At 32.3% G+C, this 19,928-nt stretch overlaps 1 pseudogene; it reads left to right on the top strand.

Annotated features, from left to right (window-relative positions):
- Positions 1-547: 547 nt before the first annotated feature.
- LOC120072098 lies at positions 548-13,359 on the top strand (annotated as a pseudogene).
- The last annotated feature ends 6,569 nt before the right edge of the window (positions 13,360-19,928 follow it).

Genomic DNA, 19,928 nt, shown 5'->3' with positions numbered 1-19,928 from the left:
TGGTAGAAGAAGGAATAGTGGTGGGTCACAAGATATCGAAGGCAGGATTGGAAGTGGATCAAGCAAAAATTGACGCAATTTCCAAGTTACCACCACCAGTCAATGTGAAAACACTTAGGAGTTTTCTGGGATATGCGGGGTTCTACGAAGATTCATCCACAACTTTTCTCAAATCGCAAGACCCCTAAGTGCACTCCTCGAGATTGATCGCGAATACAAATTTGATGACGCATGCGCTGAAGCATTCCACACGCTCAGAAATGCGCTCATCATCGCACCAATTCTGGTTGCACCCGACTGGACGCAACTGTTTGTGTTGATGTGTGATGCAAGTGGATATGCAGTAGGCGTAGTCTTGAGCCAGCGAAAAGACAGAGTTTTGCATCCTATCTATTATGCCAGTAAGACACTGAATGATTCGCAAGAAAATTATACAACCATCGAAAAAGAAATGCTCGCAGTGGTGTTTTCCCTGGAGAAATATCGACAATACCTGATCGGATCAAACATGGTGGTGTATACATATCACTCTACGATTAAATACCTTATGACGAAAAAGGACACAAAACCAAGACTGATTAGGTGGGTACTACTCCTGCAAGAATTTGACCTAGAAATCAAAGATCGGAAGGGCAGTGAGAACCAAGTCGCAGATCATTTATCATGTTTAGAAAATTGCGAGGTTCAGAAGAGAGAGAAAGATATTGAAGAGAGATTCCCCGAAGAACACCTTATAATGGTATGCGTTAACGTCCCATGGTATGCGGATATCGTAAACTTCATAGTTTGCGGCTAAGTACCTGAAGATTATTCATACCAACAGAAGAAGAAGTTGAGGCACGAGGTTAAATTTTATTTCTGGGATGATCCATTTCTGTATTGACTCGGACCTGATCATATTCTGGAGTTTTCTTACTTTTCAGGGACGAATTCTCAGCTCTCAGATAAAAGCTAGAAGTGTTGGCAATGGTTATGGTGGAGGACATGTAGAGCTTCGACCAATCTCTTAGTTGGAAGTCCGATACTTAAACAATTCTTCAATAAGCTATTTATAGGCATCAAAAGAAGGTTTTTCGCTCTCTCTAATGATTTTCTTGGCACCGTGCATTTAATTCTATGCCCTGCTGGGTCGACTGCTTCGTGTCACATATCCATTGGTTTTACCATAAATGTCTCAAATTAACTACCAATTTACTCTGTTGATTTGAATTCCACCGCCCACGCGTTTGTCATTTTTTATATTTTTGTTTCATTTCCTTGTGTGGTGTTATACGTTGCAAAGTTAGACACTGAGTTGTTTTCTTCTATGCATTCGAGACTGCAGCTTGTTTCTTTAGTCGATTTTCTCTTTGTTTCATCCAAATCCTTCATCCAAAAGTGAACAATTTTATAATTTTCAAAGATTATTAGTTTTCTAAGCATATGATCGGAGAGTATGGTTATTTACATGGATTTATTGTCAAATTAATGTATTTTCCTCTAATTTTTCCTAATTATCCTAAATAAAATGGTAAAATAAGTTGTATCTCTACAAGTTATCTTTGATGTTACTTGTATACAAAATTCTATGAGATTTGGTTTGGGAGGGATTGTAGGATGGTCTGTAGGAAGTATCCTGGCTTCCTTAAGTGGGTTCCATAATTCTTTCTCAAGTATTTTGGGCATTGAAGCCACCGTTATTTATGAAGGTCTGTTTGGAGAACAAAATGGGTCTTTCTCACATTATGGCCTTTTCTGACTCTTTGTCTACAATACAGATGCTTGAGGGTCGAAAGAAATTCTCATGGAGGTGGTTAATCAAGTGGCTGATATTAAAAGTTTGCTGGTAGAAATGTCCATGGGGCCAGGGACGCCATTTCCTATCTCGTTCCCGCTCCTCATTTCATTTCCTATCCCGTGAAATTCTCCACAAGGATCGGAGTGGGGATTTTCCACAAAGAATTATTCCCCGTGACCTTTTTCTTAAAAGAAAAAATAAATTAATTTAAATCATTAATATGAACAAATTTTAATTAAATAATCAACTTTATCAATCATTGTTTATTATGGTTAGTGTTACACCATTTGAATTTAAAGATAAATTACTCAAATTTTTATCTAAAAAAGCAAAATATTTTTTTTAAGTAGAAACAAACAAATATAAATCAAATTATTGACATATATAATCTAAATTTAAACATATTCATCATCTTTCTCAATAAATAATCAAATTTGAAATTTAAGTGTAATATTTATATAATAATAATAACATAATATTAGATAACTATATCTTTAATTGGGTAATTTTTCTTTTCCTTCCGGCACGTTGGCTAATTAATTTGTTTTTGTTTTCTGGTCATTGCTTTTTTTTTTTTAGATATATATATATATATATATTATTAGAGTATCCGTAATTTATAATTAACACTAATTCAAAACATTTCAAGTACAAAAGATTGGTATATCATTAGTATATCAGTACTTCTTAAAATGCATTTATTAAGTATTATTTAGTAATATATCCGCACATATTCAAAATTCATATTACATTTCCAAACATATAAGATTGTATATCATTAGTATGATCTAATTTGTCTTCGAACTTTTAATTTTGTACCTAATCTGTCTCTGAACTTTAAAACATCAAATATATTTTTAATTTATAAATATGTATCTGGTAGGTCCTTGACATATTTAAGGTTTTAAGAATCAGATAATCTATTGGATAAAATCGAATTAAAAAAAAAAAACGTAGCTCAATTGGCATAATGTTTATATTATCAACCTCGAGGTTTGAGGTTTGATTCTCCCATCCCACACTTTAATTATAATACCTTTTAAAACAAAAAAAAAATTATTAGATTATTAGATACTTCTAATAGGGTCCATTACCTTATTAGACACAAAATTTAAAATTCAATAGCTTTTTGAATATAAAATTAAAAATATTTATTAGATTATTAGATACTTCTTATAAACTCCAAGAAATAAATAGACCAAAACCTTTAAAACTAAATTTTGATTGATTTTTTTTTTTTTTTTATCAATTTTATATATTTCAATTATTAAAGTAATAATTGGTCAGGTAAGAGAATAATGTGAAGACAAAGAAGAGGGAAACAAGAAAGGAGGGGGAAATTGTTGGGTTCTGAATTTGGACAAATCCTGACCCTAAAATCGAAAATTTTTACAAAATATAGTAAAATTTTGGTATCTATGAATGATATACACTCATAAACTTCTATCAGTGTCCATCATTGATAGATTCAATTTTGCTATATTTTATAATTTTTTTTTCATTTTTCAATTTTTGAAATAACCCTTTTAGTTTTTTGTTTTTAAAAGTTAAGCCTAATTTCTCTTAATTCTTTTAAGTAAAAGATTTGAATTCTTAACGAAATTTTAAAAATAAAATCAATTTTTTTTAAAACTATAATCCTATTTGGTAATCATTTGGTTTTTAGTATTTTAAAATAGTTAAGTCAATAAATATCATTTTCGCCTGTCATATACTTTTTAATCAATGTTCGCAAAAACTAACCAATGTTTTGAAACTAAAACAAATAGTTTTCAAAAACTTGTTTTTGTTTTTCAAAGTTGCCTAAAAATTCAACTCTTTTACTTATGAAGGTAAAACATTATAAAAAGTTAGAAAAAATAAACTTAATTTTAATAAATCTAAAACTAAAATTCACATAATTACTAAAACGGCCTACATTTTTTTTAGTTTTCAGTACACCAAGAAGGCTCATTGATGTTTTTTACTAGAGACTATTGAAAATCGGAATATAAACCAGATATAGTACAATTACTAAGTTTCATTTTTTTTTTTACATTTTTAACTATATATTTAATTATAATATATTGTTGAATAATATGTCAATATAACTTTGAATAATAATAATAATAATAGTCAATAATAAATTGAAATTTATTCTAGCATTAACTTTTTGGAATTTGTAATGGGTGGCAAATCCAAAGTATATAATTAAGGGCATACTTTTAACATATAGAAAATTATAGATATGGCAAAATTTTCAAATTTAAATTTTCGTTTATCCCGTTTTCTAATTTTGCACTTCTAATAAACCCACGGTTTTTGGTATATCAGTCGACTAACATACCACATTTAAAGTATATCAGTTGTGTTTTTTTTCATTGATTTGTGTACTTTTTGTATTTTTCTGTTTGCAGCAATATGAGTTAGTACTCATTTTAATTTTTGTATTTACTATATTTTTTTTATCCCTTTTGTACTTTTTAAATGATGTTATTTCTTTCATTTTTAAGTTCAAATGTATCATAGGCGAGGGAGATTCAACCTAAAACTCACTAACACTCGTATACTCATTTTGACAATTTGGCCGTGTTTGAAAAAGCTAGAGAAAAAGTGTTCAAAAAAAAAATTTGTGATGATTTTTTAAAACACTTAAATAACTAGTCATTTTCAACCATGTATCAATAGTATATCAAGTGTATCATGTGCTTATCAAGTGTATCAAGTGTATCATGTGCTTATCAAGTGTATCAAGTGTATCAAGTGTATATCAATAGTGCATCAAGAGTATCAAGTGTATCACGTGGATTCAACTTGTTTTTTTTTTGCTATATTTGCAAAAAAGTAATAAGTTTCGGCCATCAGCCTGATTTCTGAAACTTCGATAAATTTGCAAGAAGCCCTTATTTTTTTATAGCAAGGCATTTCTAACCATTAATTTAATTTAAAAAATAATGACCTATTAAATAAAATTATATGAACTAAAAAATATGAAAATATTTTTAAGCTAAAAATAATGTATGCTAATAATATTTGTTTTTTTTGTTTAATACAAATATTTTATTTCAACAAATAATTAATAATTAAACATTCAAAAAATCGATTAGATAATGTTAGTTTTATTAATTCAAATATTGAATTAATAAAATAAACTATTAGAATTTATACCTGAATAAAATTAAAAAAAAAAAAAATCAGAGAGTTTGAAACAGGTTTAATTGGTGTTTATCTAAACAGAACATAATTGACAATATAAATTGCTTCACTGATAAAAAATTTGGGGTTTAATTAATGGAGTTTAGAATTTTAATGAGAGGTTAGAGCATAAATTAATATATTTTTTTTAAATATTCATATAGTTCGAAAATAGTTTTGTATTCTTCTTCAAAAAATAAAATATCTATCAAATTAAGAACAATTTTTATTTCTAGGTGAACAAAATACAAGGAAAAAATGCACTTTTGATCCTTAAGATTTGAAGTTAATGTCTATTTGGTCCTTGAAGTTTCAAAGCGAACACTTTAGTCCATGAGGTTTTGAAAATAGTTCTAAATGATCCTTGAGACTTTTTAGACCGTTAGTTGACTAAGCGAAAAATCATGTGGCTTTTAGATGATGATTTAGCTAAGTGATTTAGCATATTTTATTATTTTAATATTATTTTCTTTTAATGAGGTTGCCTCTTCTTTTCCCCTCTTCTTCAACCCTCTGATAGCATAAAAAATGTGTTATCTAACTTTGCTTAATTCGAGGTTGTAGAAGTATTTTATGTGTTTGTTTTGCTATTTTGTAGGTTTCAAGCATTTAAGAGGTAGAATAGGGTATTAGTAGCGAAATGAAGTTAAAACGGGCTAAATTGAAACTTAATTGCACCAACCGTGAATTTGAAGGCCAAATGACCAAATGCCCGTGTGTTCAACGTTGTAACCTCTGGAAAGCATTGAGCTACGCTAAAATGTAGTATCTTCAGATCGCTTGCAATATTGCGACGGTACATCTACGCTTCAACGCTATGCTCAAAGGCAGTAGTCAAAAAATACGAGGTAGCATTGCGATGCTGCAAACTACAGACTCGCAACGCTTCGATAAGAGCATTGCAATGCTACGACTACAACTATAAAATGTTGTTTAAGCTGTCTAGGTTAGAGAATCACGATTTTTGACGACTCCAACCGTCTCCTACTTCAGTTTCTCTCCACTTTTCTTCTACTTTAGTTTGAGAATGTATCAAGACATTACCTTGATTTTTATTTTTTTTTTTTGTAATTTCTAATTCGATTCAGTTTTGAATGTTTATGATTATAAGATTGAGCACTTAGGAATTTTATGAATATTGCTTTCGATTAACATTTGATATGTGACATTTAATCTTTTGTTAGTCAATTAGAAGCAATAGGTCAGGATATCTTGCAAATCACCTAGATGAGCATTATTCTGACTAATGTAGAACCGAATCAACCAAATGTTTAATTAAGATTGTTCCTTTTTGAATGTTCAACCCAGATTTGCCTTAGATCTTAATGCAATTAGGTCAATTTGAATTTCCATGTTGTTCATCGATTTAAATTAGTCTAATTAGTTGATTAAGTCAGTTTAATTGACTGTTCCAATTAATTCGGCCAGGTAAAATTAATTGTATGTCTCTAGTAATGAAAATTTTGTGATTGAATATATTGAATAGGTGAATTCCGTCAGAACCCAGATTTCTCAAATTAAATTTGTGCGTTATGCAATTTAATTTCTTTGGTGGGAAAAGTCGAATCTCAACCTTGAAATTTTGCTTACCAAAAAATGGAGTTTTCTCAACTCAAAGTAGCTGCCAGATAAGAGGAAAAAATGATGGAGACGTTGCCCATGATCAATTTGCCAGAGAAGGATTGAAGATGGGAAAAGAAGAGGACATTCAAAGAAAATAATATTAAAATAATAAAATATGCCAAATTATCTAGCTAAGGGCTGTTTGGGTACCCAACCTGAGATGTATATCCCCACATCCTATATCATTTCAGTGTTTGGAGGCCCATATTCTATCTCACCGATTTTAATTGTTTGTGGGCCCATTTTCGGAACGTGTTTCGTATCTCAACGTCATTTTCCTTCCGTATATCGTATATCATCTCAGTGCTCGAACATACTCGATCATACTCAATCGTTCATACTCGATCAAAACTCCTTAGACATCAGAACTTCCCACATCCTATATCATCTCAGTGCCCCATAAAACCCCAAGTCATCTCTAACAACCATATCATTTTTCCATTAATCAACTAACAGTCTAAGAAACCTCCGATACCATTTAAAACTATTTTCAAAAATTTCAAGAATTAAAGTGTTTGTTTTGAAACTTCAGAGGCCAAATAGACATAAACTTTAAAGGCGAAAAATACATTTCGTCCAAAATACAATATAGAACCCCAAAAAAAAAAAAAAAAAAAACCGTTCGCAAAGAAACTGTTTGCTTTCTGTTTGACCATCTAATTTAGGTTTAGAAACTCTCACAAGTGGTATCAGAGCTCCAGTTGATCCAAAAGAGTGTTGTGCGGTAGTGTGTGCTAACATATCTTTTATTCAAGTTTTTTTGTTGGAATTAATTTGACGGATGGCTTCGATGTCTACACGGTTCGAAGTTGTTAAATTTGATGGAAAAGTGATTTCGGGTTATGGAGAAAAAAGATTAGAGCTATTCTGGTACAACAAAAGGTAGCCAAAATCTTAGACGAAAATAACCTTCCACCAACAATTACAGAAGCTGAAAAAAGGATATGGAATGAGATGGCCTATTCAACAATAATTCTGTATCTGTCAGATAGAGTGCTTAGGCTAGTAGATGAGGCCACTACTACAGCGGAGTTGTGGAAGAAATTGGAAAGTCTTTATTTGACTAAGTCCTTGCCAAATAAATTATATCTAAAGGAAAAATTCTTTGGATATAAGATAGACTCAAGTAAAGGCTTAGAAGAGAACCTAGATGAATTTCAGACGATTATAGTTGATCTCAATAACATCGGTGAGAAGATGTCGGATGAAAATCTAGCAGTTATTCTTATGAATTCTTTGCCAGAATCGTATTGAGAAGTTAAGGCAGCTATTAAATATGGACGAAATTCATTGTCCATGGATATAGTGTTGGATGCCTTGAGAACGAGAAATCTCGAGATTAAAAAGGAACACAAGGATGGAAAGTTACTCATGGCCAGAGGCAGAAATGAGAAAAAGAACGGAAAAGGAAAAGAGTCGAGATCCAGGTCGAAATCAAAGGGAAAAAGCAAAAAGTGTTTACTATGTCATAAAGAAGGACACTTTAGAAAGAATTTCCCTTTGAATAAGAGCAAGGAAGCATCAAGTAGCAAGCATACAAGGGATTCTAGTGCAGCAAATATTACTTAAGGGTATGATTCAGCAGAGGTTTTGATGGTGTCCAGCAGGGACATTCAAAATGCTTGGATCATGGATTCAGGGTGCATGTTTCACATGACTCCTAATCGGGATTTCTTGATTAACTTTCAGGAAAGTGATGGGGGATCAGTTCTGCTTGGTGATAATGGTGTTTGTGATGTAAAAGGAATTGGGTCAGTTCGAATTGCAACACATGATGGTATGATCAGAATTCTTACAAATATAAGGTATGTTCCAGAACTCAAACGAAATCTAATTTCTCTGGGCGAATTAGATAGAGCAGGTTATTCTTATAAATTTGATAATGGAGTTCTGAAGGTTATCAATGGTTAAGCTGAAGGGGACCTTGAGAATGGACTTGTTCTCGTTGCAGAAGAATCAGACATGGTCTTTGGTTCCAAAGCCTCCTAATCCAAAACTCGTTCAGCCAAAGTAGATTTATAAAATCAAGCCAGGTACAGGATATGACAACAAGCCTAGGTATAAGGCTAGACTTGTAGCCAAGGGCTACACTCAAAAGAAGGTAGTTGACTTTCATGAGATTTTCTCTCCGGTGGTGAGGCATTCGTCCATTCGATTAATTTTATCTATTGCTGTTCACTTTGATATGTTTGTTGAACAGATGGACGTTATCACAGCTTTCCTTCATGGTGAATTGGAAGAAGTGATCTACATTGCTCAACCTAAGGGCTATGAAGTGAAAGGAAAGGAAGACATGGTTTATCGTCTTCACAGGTCTATCAATGGACTGAAGAAATCACCGAGACAATGGTATATCAGGTTTGACACCTTTATTCTGAAGCAGGGGTTTCACAGAAGCTCTTATGATGCCTGTGTGTACTGGAAACTATCTCAGAAAGGTACATATACCTATCTACTTCTGTATGTTGATGATATGATTCTGGTGTCTAAGGATTATTCTGAAATCTGTGATCTCAAGAAATGATTGAGTAGTGAATTTGAGATGAAAGATTTAGATGAACTGAAAAGGATCCTAGGTATGGATGTGAAAAGAGATAGGGAGAAAGGTTTGTTAACCATTTCGCAGGAGAGTTATGTGCATAAACTGCTTGAGAAGTATAATATGTCCGATTGTAAGGCAGTTTCGACACCTTTAGCATCTCATTTTAGGCTTTCTTCATCTCAGTGTCCTGTTACTGAACAAGAAAGGTTAGAGATGGCTAATATTCCCTATTTAATGCTGTTAGAAGTATTATGTATTTGATGATTTGTACTAGGCCTAACTTGGGATATGCTATGAGTATGATAAGTAGGTTTATGTCAAATCCTGGGAAGGAGCATTGGAATGCTGTTAAATGGGTGCTTCGATATTTGAAAGGTAGTGCCAGTGTATCATTGTGTTTTAGCAGGGATTGTGATAAATCAACACTGTTGGAAGGCTTCACAGATGCAGATTATGCTGCAAACCTTGACAAAAGAAGGTCTCTATCAGGTCACATTTTTCGTTTGTTTGGTAATGTGGTCAGTTGGAAAGTTGCTCTACAGTCAGTTGTTGCCTTCTCTACTACTGAGTCATAGTATATTTCAGTGGGTGAAGCTGTGAAAGAAGAAGTGTTGTTGAAAAGGATAGTTGGTGAGTTGTTGTCGCAGAAGTTCATTCCTATCGTCTGTTGTGATAGCAAGAGTGCTATTCATCTTGCGAAGAATCCTTCTCATCACGAACGGTCTAAGCATATCTATGTCAAATTTCATTTTATCAGAGAAGTTGTGGCCCAGAAAGATGTTGAACTGGTCAAGGTTCATACAGTTGAGAATTTGTCAGATATGTTAACTAAGGTTCTTCCAACCCATAGGTTCAAATACCTATTAAATGGGTTGAATATTAAATCTGAATCAGCTTGGCACTTAAATATTCTTGTTATGAAGGAGATTTATAGAAAATAACAAGGCTTTTTAAATGGTTTTTTATTGGGTTGTTGGAAATTTAAAAAGACCCAATGACATTATTGTAAATAATGAGCAGTGGCACTTTTGTAATATCTCTTTTCTTCTTCACTTAGGGCACATTAGCGTGATTTTTTGAAAAGAAGAAAAAAAGGGAGTCGTCTGGTGTTGAAGCTACCGCAGCCGACTGGAACAAAGATGGAGGCTGTCGGTCGAAGAGCCACGACCGGTTCTTGTGTGGAGGATCAGCGGCCGGTTCGAGCTTGGTCGGACTTTGCCGATTTGAGCAGCAGCGTGGGCTTGAATCCAGCGGTTCAGTGGTTCGTCGTGGTGGCTGCGTCCGACAGCGGTTGTTGGCGGTGAGAGAGAGGCACGGGTCTACGCATGGTTCGCCAGTCAGAGGCGAGTAGCACACTGTTTTGGGCTGTTTTGCAATGGGTTTTTCTCAGTAGATAGAGGCGACGTTATATGCGCATTTGTCGGTATCAGTTGATACTTAAAATTACAGATTGGTGATTTCGTTGATTATCTGTAATCTGTAAAATTCCTTTATTGCTCATTAATAAATTAATTCAAGCTGGTTCTCAAAGTGGATGTAGACCAAACTGGTCGAACCACTTTATATCTTGGTGTTCTTTATTGCTTTTGTTTTATTTCTGGTGATTGTTTGCATTCTGTTTGGCCATCTAAGTTAGGTTCAGAAACTCTCAAAGTGGTATCATAGCCATGCTCCTGAATTAACCATGCACGTTAGAATCCTCGATGCCAAACAAAGATGGAGCCATGCTCGGTAGAATCCTCGGTGTTGAACAAAGATGGAGCCTTGGAAGTAGTCATGGTGTGATCCGTGGTTTAACTCTATTGGATAGGTGGTATGCTCGGGTGAAAAGGAGTTAGCCTAGATATGAATTAAATGGATGGATGACTGGAGGCTCGGTGGTCCTTTGTTCGAGGGGAGGATTGTTGGGAATGCCACCAAAGTGGAGCCTTTAAAGTAGTCATGGTGTGATCCGTGGTTGAATTCTATGCCTAGATATGAGTTAGACGGATGGATGACTGGAGGCTTGGTGGTCCTTTGTTCGAGGGGAGGATTGTTGGAAATGCGACCAAAGTCCCATATTGGTTAGATAAGAGGATGATCATGGGTATATAAGTGAAAATGACTATCTCCATTGGTATGAGGCCTTTTAGAGTGAAACCAAAAGCAAAGTCATGAAGGTTTATGCCCAAAGTAGACAATATCATACCATTGTGGAGATAGTTTGAGGGTCGTTGTCCCTATCAGAAACATTGAAAAAAAAAAAAAGAAAAACAAAATAAAAAATGTGGGGACAAACAAATGACGTGTCAATACAAATATATGTATATAGACACACACATTTCCTTGAAGGAAAGAGAGAGGGAGTGAAAGAAAGCCATGGAAGCTGCTTTCTTATTCATTAGTCCGACGCCAAGCAGCTCTTCCACCAGGCCCAAAGCCATGGCCACTCGTCGGTTGCCTCCTAACAATATTAACCAACAAATCCCCAACACATCAATGGATTCATTCAATAATGAAGCAATTCAACACTGAAATTGCTTCCATACGTCTTGAAAATACTTACATAATCCTTGTCATTTCTCCTGAATTCGCTCTTCAATTTCTCAAGACATATGATCTGTCTTTGGATCACGTTCTTCCATTTCCAACACGGTTGATATCTTAAGTCGTGGATATCTCACCACAACATTTTCGTCCATGGGAGACCAATGGAAGAAGATGAGAAGAATTCTCGCATCATAAGTACTCAATTCGACAACGCTTCATCGAATGCTTTGCCAAAGAACTGCTGAAGCTGATAACCTTTTACGCTACATTTTTATACTTACTAATAAAAATGGAGGAGGTGCAGCGACTAATGTTAAAAGCGTAACACAACATTATTGTGGTAACATTATCAGAAGAATGTTATTCAATAGAAGATACTATGGCAAAGGGAGGGAAGATGGAGGGCCAACTTTTGAAGAAGAAGATCATAATGAAGCATTGTTGACCATTCTTAGGCATGTCAATGCATTTTCTATATCAGATTTTGTGTCTCATTTGAAGCAAATTGATTTAGATGGCCATGAGAAAATTATGAAGAAGCTTTGAATGTCGTTCGAAAGTACGATGAACCCATTATAGACGAAAGAGTGCAGCAATGGAAAAACAAGAAAATAAGAGTGATAAAGGACATTCTTGATATCCTTATTGCACTTAAAGATGACCATGGAAATTCGTTGTTGTCCATTGAAGAGATTAAAGCTCAAATCACGGTAAGCATTCTACAACTTTAGATGATAATAAACATTGATACATTACTCTCATACAAATATATATACATGCATGTGTGATTAAATTATTATTAAATTCAATCGTTGAACTTTAAAGTTTGTATCCATTTGGTCCTTGACCTTTTTAAAAAAATATCGGTTATTTAATATTTGGACCTATTTGACTTTTAAGTACATGGATCCTACCAGACAAGTTAAATGACCTTTTAAATATTTTTATTGTTCAAGGACCTTTTAGTTAGAAAATTAAAAGTTGATCAAATTATTAAATTGATTGATAAACACTTTTTTGAAGTTTAATGTGAACTCTTTCCAACCTTAATAATAGGAGTTACAAATTGCAACAATAGATAATCCATCAAATGTAGTGGAATGGACAATGACAATTAATCAATCAACCAGAAGTTCTCAAGAAAGCCGATGTAGAATTGGATGATGTAGTTGGGAGAGAAAGGCTAGTTGAAGAATCTGATATCCCAAAACTCAAGTATCTCATAACTTGTATTAGAGAATCTTTTCGACTTCATCCATTTTCACCTTTCAATATTCCTCATGTCTCAAACTCTAAGATCATTGTGAATGGTTACTTAATTCTCAAAGGTAGTGAAGTGTTGCTGAGTCGTATAGGTCTTGGTCGAAACCCAAAAATCTGGGAGGATCCAATGAGATTTAATCCAGAACGTCATCTAAAAGATGATACAATGACAGAATTGGGAATATCATAACCAAGTCTACGATTCATCACATTTACTAAAGGGAGGAGAGGGTGCGTTGGTAGCTCACTTGGCACCAACATTACCATGATGTTATTTGCTAGACTTTTACAAAGCTTTTCTTGGAGCTTACTACCGGGAATCACAAAAATGAACTTCTCTAAAACCGATCACGAACTCTCTCTCCCAACCCCATTACAGCTACACGCACAACCACGTCTATCTCATAGTATGTACTCTAACCTTATTGATCATGAACCAAGACCTACATAAAACTACTCTACAGAATAAAAGTACGTAGTTATTGTCCTTTCAGCTGCTATATATATGCTTTGTGTGTTGTTTCTATGTAAACAACAAAAATAGTTTATGTAATAGTCACGTGTTTCTATGTATTCTTCCTCACTTATTAGTGAAGATAAATTACATATGTAGTGGGCAATATAACAGTAAATAACTTGGGTGGGTGAGATAAATTATATTTGATTTTATGCTTTAAGATTTACGGGGTGAAATGAATAAAGCTAATATTGTCAAATTGTGTTTACACTACTAAAATTTAGTCTTTCTTCGCATAAAACTTCTGTTTTCTTGATGATCATGGAAAAAAACCATAAAAAAAAATTCCTTTCATTCACATAATAAACTTTGATATTTAACTTAATGTACATGCATGTCAAGAAAAATATATTTCTCGATACTAAAATATATAAGTTTCGTAAAAAAGGTGAATTCTCGATTTTTGAATTCGTTTATGGACAAACCCCCCCCCCCCCCCCCCCAAACTTGATCATTATTCTTCGCGAAGAAACACCCTATGTAAAGATCAATGGAAACCTCCAAGTCTTGCCGTGGAGGTTGACGCTTAAACCTCCAAAATACCCTACGTCGTTTTGGCTCCCTTATCAATACCAAAACCCCCAAATCTAACCCATCGACCGCTGCCCTGAAGATCGATGCTCAATCTTGTCGCCTTAAAGATCGAAGCCCAAATCTTTTCATGACTATCGACTGTGCATGAAGCCGGCCTACTGCAGATCAGCTGTTGCCATGACAATCGACTCTTACCCAAAATGACGGTTTTTGCCTGCTACCAGTGATGCTGATTGCCACCATGACCTGCCCTGGCATTTGATTTGATCCAATCTATAAGTTCTAAACAACTTTCGATATGTGGCATATGGTTATGTTCTTCATAATTTTTGTTGTGTTTGTTGTTGGGTTCTTAGTTTCTAATTTTAATTTTGAAGGGTTTGAATTAGATTTCTGATTTTTTTTTTTTGTTTGAAATAAACAATGGATATATATTTAAAACCTCCACCTCTTACTTGGGTCCTATTAAGGTAAGCATTACAATTTTAATTAAATGATAATATACGTTTGATTAAAATATTTGTTTTCTTATAAAGTGGGTTAAAATATATGTGTACATATAGTGTACTTAAAAACTTGTTTGGGGTCAATTACAAGTTGCATATGAGGGATCTCAATGACCTTGATTTTTTTTTCAAGTTTGTATAGTTGATGAACAAAAAACATCAATAAAAGTGTATGGTTGACACTTAAAAACTGTCAATAAAAATATTTTCTTGACATGCAAAAACCATCAAGAAAAATGGTTTTTCTTGACGTTCTTAAAAAGTAGTTGATGGACAAAAATGTCAATATTACCTTATTTTGACATTGGAAATATATCAATAAAAATATTTTTCTCAACATTTTTTTCATATAGTTAATGGGCAAAAACCGTCAAAGTACCCTATCTTGATGGCCAAAAACGTCAAGAAAGAGCTTCCAGTGACGTTTTTTACCATCAAGAAAACTAACTCTTTTGACATTTTTTGGCCATCAAAGTAGACATTTTTTTTTACATATTTTGGTCCTTAATAAATACTAAATTTGTAGTAGTGTTAGCTCAACCATAAATGGCATAATTTTTTTTTTTTTTTTTTTCAGAAGTTTGCATGTTAGATCCCACATGGCTACTACTATTGTTGTACTGAATTGAAGAGAGACAAAATAGTAACTAAGGATGATATGTTTAGATATAATTATATATATTTTTAAAAATATATTTATTTATTTTTTAAATCTAGGCTAGAATGCATGGATGTTGTTTTTTTTCAATTTACTTTTAAGTTATTATTTGTTTACCATATCAAAAATTGAATTAAAAATCTGAAAAAATAAAAAATATTAATACAGGGTTAACTAATAGTTTGAGAATGATTCCTTTATTTTCTCCAATCCACCATGAATAGAGTTCTAACAATCATGCTTAGGAGTAATAAGGCTACAATTATAATGAGTCTCAATTTTAAAGGGATTTGATTTTTTTTTAGTCTATTTACGTAGGTAGTTTGCAATCGTAGTTTGATTTCCTCTGAAGGTCATTTATATTAACACTGCTAATGAAATTTTTTTGAAACACACTTCGCTTTGATTACTATAATGCCCTCGTTATATTATAGAAAAATTATCAGCCTTTCGAACGTCTGTAGTTTCAAAATTTTGAACTTTTGACCGTTTTGGACATTACAATATCTTGTTCTTGCGATTCCATACTCAAACACCGTTCATTCCTTGTCTATTTCATATTTGTATGTTTAGTATTTGGGTTTTTGATTATCTATTCAAATGTTCTTTTCATTTCCTTCATTGCAATCTTGCTCTATGGGTCAGTTATTGTGTCGATATCATTACTTTGCTTAGATTCGATATTGTATATAATACCAGTTTTTGAATAATACAAGTATCAATATCAGCAATCAATATTAATATTGATATAAGTTTGACATTTATCTTTATTGACACTACGTGGTTAAAAATAACAAAAATTGTATCCACATCATTCATATTTAGATAAATATATCATTATCATCGATATTCGTAATCAGTACCAATTAGATATGTAGTCATTTAACTGATAACGATATCGATTTTTATCGCAATGAAACCATATGGATGGTAACTGAATGAGATACATGAGTTGTTATGAGAACTGTTTTAAAAATCCTTAAAGGTTCACACAAAAAGAGGAATGGGACCCATGTAATTATCTTTGATAACTAAATTGCATACCCTCTAATTTGCAATGGAATGACGGTTTGGGATTACTGATTTTATCGTGGGACCCAACATTCACTCTTATTACAAAATGTTGGTAAAAACCAAATTTTGTAATTAATTAATTACCACTTTTCATGTTACCATTGATTAATTATAATTCCTTGTACGTAAATGTGGCATGACTTCATAATGGTTTTGGAAGACAATGTTCTAAATTAAAAAGTGAAAAAAAAAAAAACAAATGATAGCCATAAATTATGGAAGTTATATCAATTTAAACCATATACTATCATAAGTTTGTCAATTTACAATCTTCTTCAAATTTCGTTCAAAATTGTTATTTGAGTCTCATAATTATTTTCAATTAATCTTCTAAATTATCATATTTGAATCGATTTAGACTAGTTATTAAGATTACCTTTAAAACAGTCAATGCATGAATTCTTACACTATGTGTAAACTATTCATAAAATGTCTGGATTAATAAAATGAATGATTAGAATTGATGTATGGACAAATGTTTAAAGGAAAACCTAATTGAGAGAGGTTTAATTGATAAATTATAAATCTTACATGATGTTAAAAATATATATATATATATATATATATATATAATAAGAAATATAAATTGAGATATTTATGTGAAATTTGATACAATTCTCCCGTATTAGTATTTCCAAAACAAATATGAAAGGTTATACATTCATATAGTTCGGGATTAGTTTTGTATTTTCTTTACATAATAAAATATCTATCAAATTAAGAACATTTTTCTATTTCTTGGTGGTAAAATACAATATTGTGGCCAAAATAACGTTCCAAAAAAACCCTGAAAAAAAAAAAAAACAAGAAAAAGAAAAACGTGGGGAAACACAAAATCTCTTCCCTTCCATTTCCAAACACACAGTTTTTGGAATTAAGTGGAGGGGTGTTTCGAAAGGTGTTTGCAAATTTTTGTATGTTTTGTTTTGTTTTTTTGAAGTTTTTTTTCATATTCTATATTATTTTTATTTAATTTCTTTCATCTTTGATAGCTTTTTCGTTTTACATATATATATATATATTTTTATAATTTTTTTTGTTTTGAATATATTTTCAATTTTTTATATCATAATTTGTGAGTTTTTTTTTAAAAAAAATATATATGCATGTTTTGAAACTGATTATAATTATATAAATATACAAGTCTCATAACTTGTTAGAAAAATATTGTAGTTTTAAAGTAACCGTCTCTTAAAATGACTGTTTCTTGAAGAGACGACATTCTTGTTAGGTTATGTATCATAAAACTCGCAATTTGTAAAATTAAATATATTCTATTTGCAATAAAGTAGTTATTCAGGTTTATTCAATAAAAATGTTATTTGAATATATAAATTACACTTGTAAAAACTAAATTCAATAAACTAAGATTCATAGCTATTACATGAGTACTTGGACTTTATGTGGAGACATCAGAATGGATCAAGTTCGAGTAAATAATCAAAACGATCCATAGTATATGGATAAGGTTGGATACCTTATTTTGGAAAGGGTAATTGCAATTGGTAGCATTTTTAGGAATGATAACCAAGTGTATAACATCATTTTAAAAAAAAAATTGCAAATATAGCCAAGTCTATCAACGATAGACTTCGATCGTGAATAGACTCCCAAGTCTATCAGAGATAGACTTCTATCGTTTATAGACTCTTACCAGTGATATGGTCTATCACTTATAGACTCGTACCAATAATATGGTCTATCACTGATAGACTATTTAAATTTGGCCATGTTTGTACTTTTTTTTTACATTATGTTATATCTGCTAATACTTTGGGTTTAATGTCTATATTTGCAACTGTCCCTTCTGGAAACACTATCAGATACGACCCGCTTTGTATTTAGTATAAACGATGTGATCCTGAATCGTTCATGTAGGGACATGCAAGTGGAGGCATCCTATACAAAGAGTTTGTATAAAACTACACCGAGAAATAAATCACTCTTTAGTTTATAACACTATTTACTATTTAAGACTGATCATTTCAAAGTGATGACCTAGGTAACTTGACCTTAATCTGAAGCTAACTATGAACTCCTGTTTATTGAGGATTATCCTTAGATTTGCATGGGTGAGGGTTAGCCCAACAGCGCCGACTCAATAAGCCTCCCATTTTAGGGGTAAGACGAGGTAGATAGCTAAGAAAATAGGGTGCAAGATGGAATTCACTCTTACCCGCTTCTAGGGATAGTAGAGAGAGTGTTTCCTTAAGTACTGACTCCGAGTTTTGAACAAAGGGCCTTACCCCTCTCTTTGGCCCGAGAGGGACTCGATTTGATAATTGGATCACAAACCAAATCTTCATTAGAAGATCAGTGGGACATAAGTAGCAAGATGTAATCTCGAGACTATAACAGCTTTCAACCCAGTTGTTATTACAAACAACCTATGAAAGGTTGACTTAGCCATTATGATTATATCAAATGGGCAGAAATATATCTACGGTGAGAGGAGTGCTACTATTGGGCTTTAAGTGGAGTGACCCGGTAATTAATGAATCTTGATTAATTCAGTTTAAAGAGTTTAGTCAATTAGTCTCGGATTGTTGGAGCCCATGATCTGTAGGTCCATTAGGTCTCCTACTAGCTCACAAACGGACTAAACCTTAGAATATCGGGATGAGAGAATTTGAAACATTCAGATTTGAATTTAAGGAATCAGTAATTATATACGATATAATTACACGTTTAATAATCGAATTAAATGAAATTAGAGAATTGGATAAAATTTAAATATGATTTAAATATTAATCACATGAATAAGGATTCATGATTGAGAAATTGATATTTAATTAATTTAATATTTGATATTAAATTAATTAAATTAATTAAATTATTTAAATAATTTTTAAATAATTTTTTAAATAATTTTTTATTTAAAAATAATTGTTTAAATTAATTTAATTCAAAATTGACAATTTTAATTTTATGAAAATTAAAATAAAAAATTCAATTTTTGTTTTAATTTATGTTTTGAAAATTTAAAATTAAATTTGGATTTTTTTTTTCTTAATTTTTGGTATTAGATTATTCCAGTTGAGAAAGGGGACATGCAATTCTGAAACCCAATTATTTTAGTTGGGTTAAAGAAGAGTTCATAATCAGTACCATAAAGATCAAAATTATTCCAGTTGAGAAAGGGGACATGCAATTCAGATTTTTTTTTCTAATTTTTGGTTGAAGAAGAGTTTTACACTTGAACCAAAAACCAGTTTTTTTCTCTCCAAAAATCCCTTAAATTTCTACTCATCTTGGATCCCACAATCCAATCTACGGTCCTAGAGGATAGTAGGAAAGATCAATTGTGGTCTATAAGGTGTTGTAGAGGAAATTCGAGCTGAAATTGAAGAATTTAAGAGTTCAACAAAGGTAGTAGACCTCTGAAAGCCAATTATCTTTATATGAACTTGCTTGTTTCTTTTATAAAATTGATTGAATTAGAGTGCTTAAGATCCTAATTGCTTCCGCATGTTGAATGTCAACACCATCAATTGGTATCAGAGCATGATTTAAGCACTCAATTTACGTTAATTTTAGCTTGTGGGTGATTTCCATAGGTTGGATGAAAATGGGTGCTGATATGGATAATTTCAGTTTTGGCATTAGATTTCTCTTCAATTCAATGTTAATTAGTGTAATTGGCTCTTTATTTATGAGCTTTAACATGTGATTAAGTGTCTTAAATTTGTTAGAGTTAATAGAGTTGCAATTAGGTTATAATTGAAGAAAGT

Source organism: Benincasa hispida, chromosome 2 (genome assembly GCF_009727055.1).
Source record: "Benincasa hispida cultivar B227 chromosome 2, ASM972705v1, whole genome shotgun sequence".
Taxonomy (NCBI): domain Eukaryota; kingdom Viridiplantae; phylum Streptophyta; class Magnoliopsida; order Cucurbitales; family Cucurbitaceae; genus Benincasa; species Benincasa hispida.
This window is presented reverse-complemented; position numbering and strand designations above follow the sequence as displayed.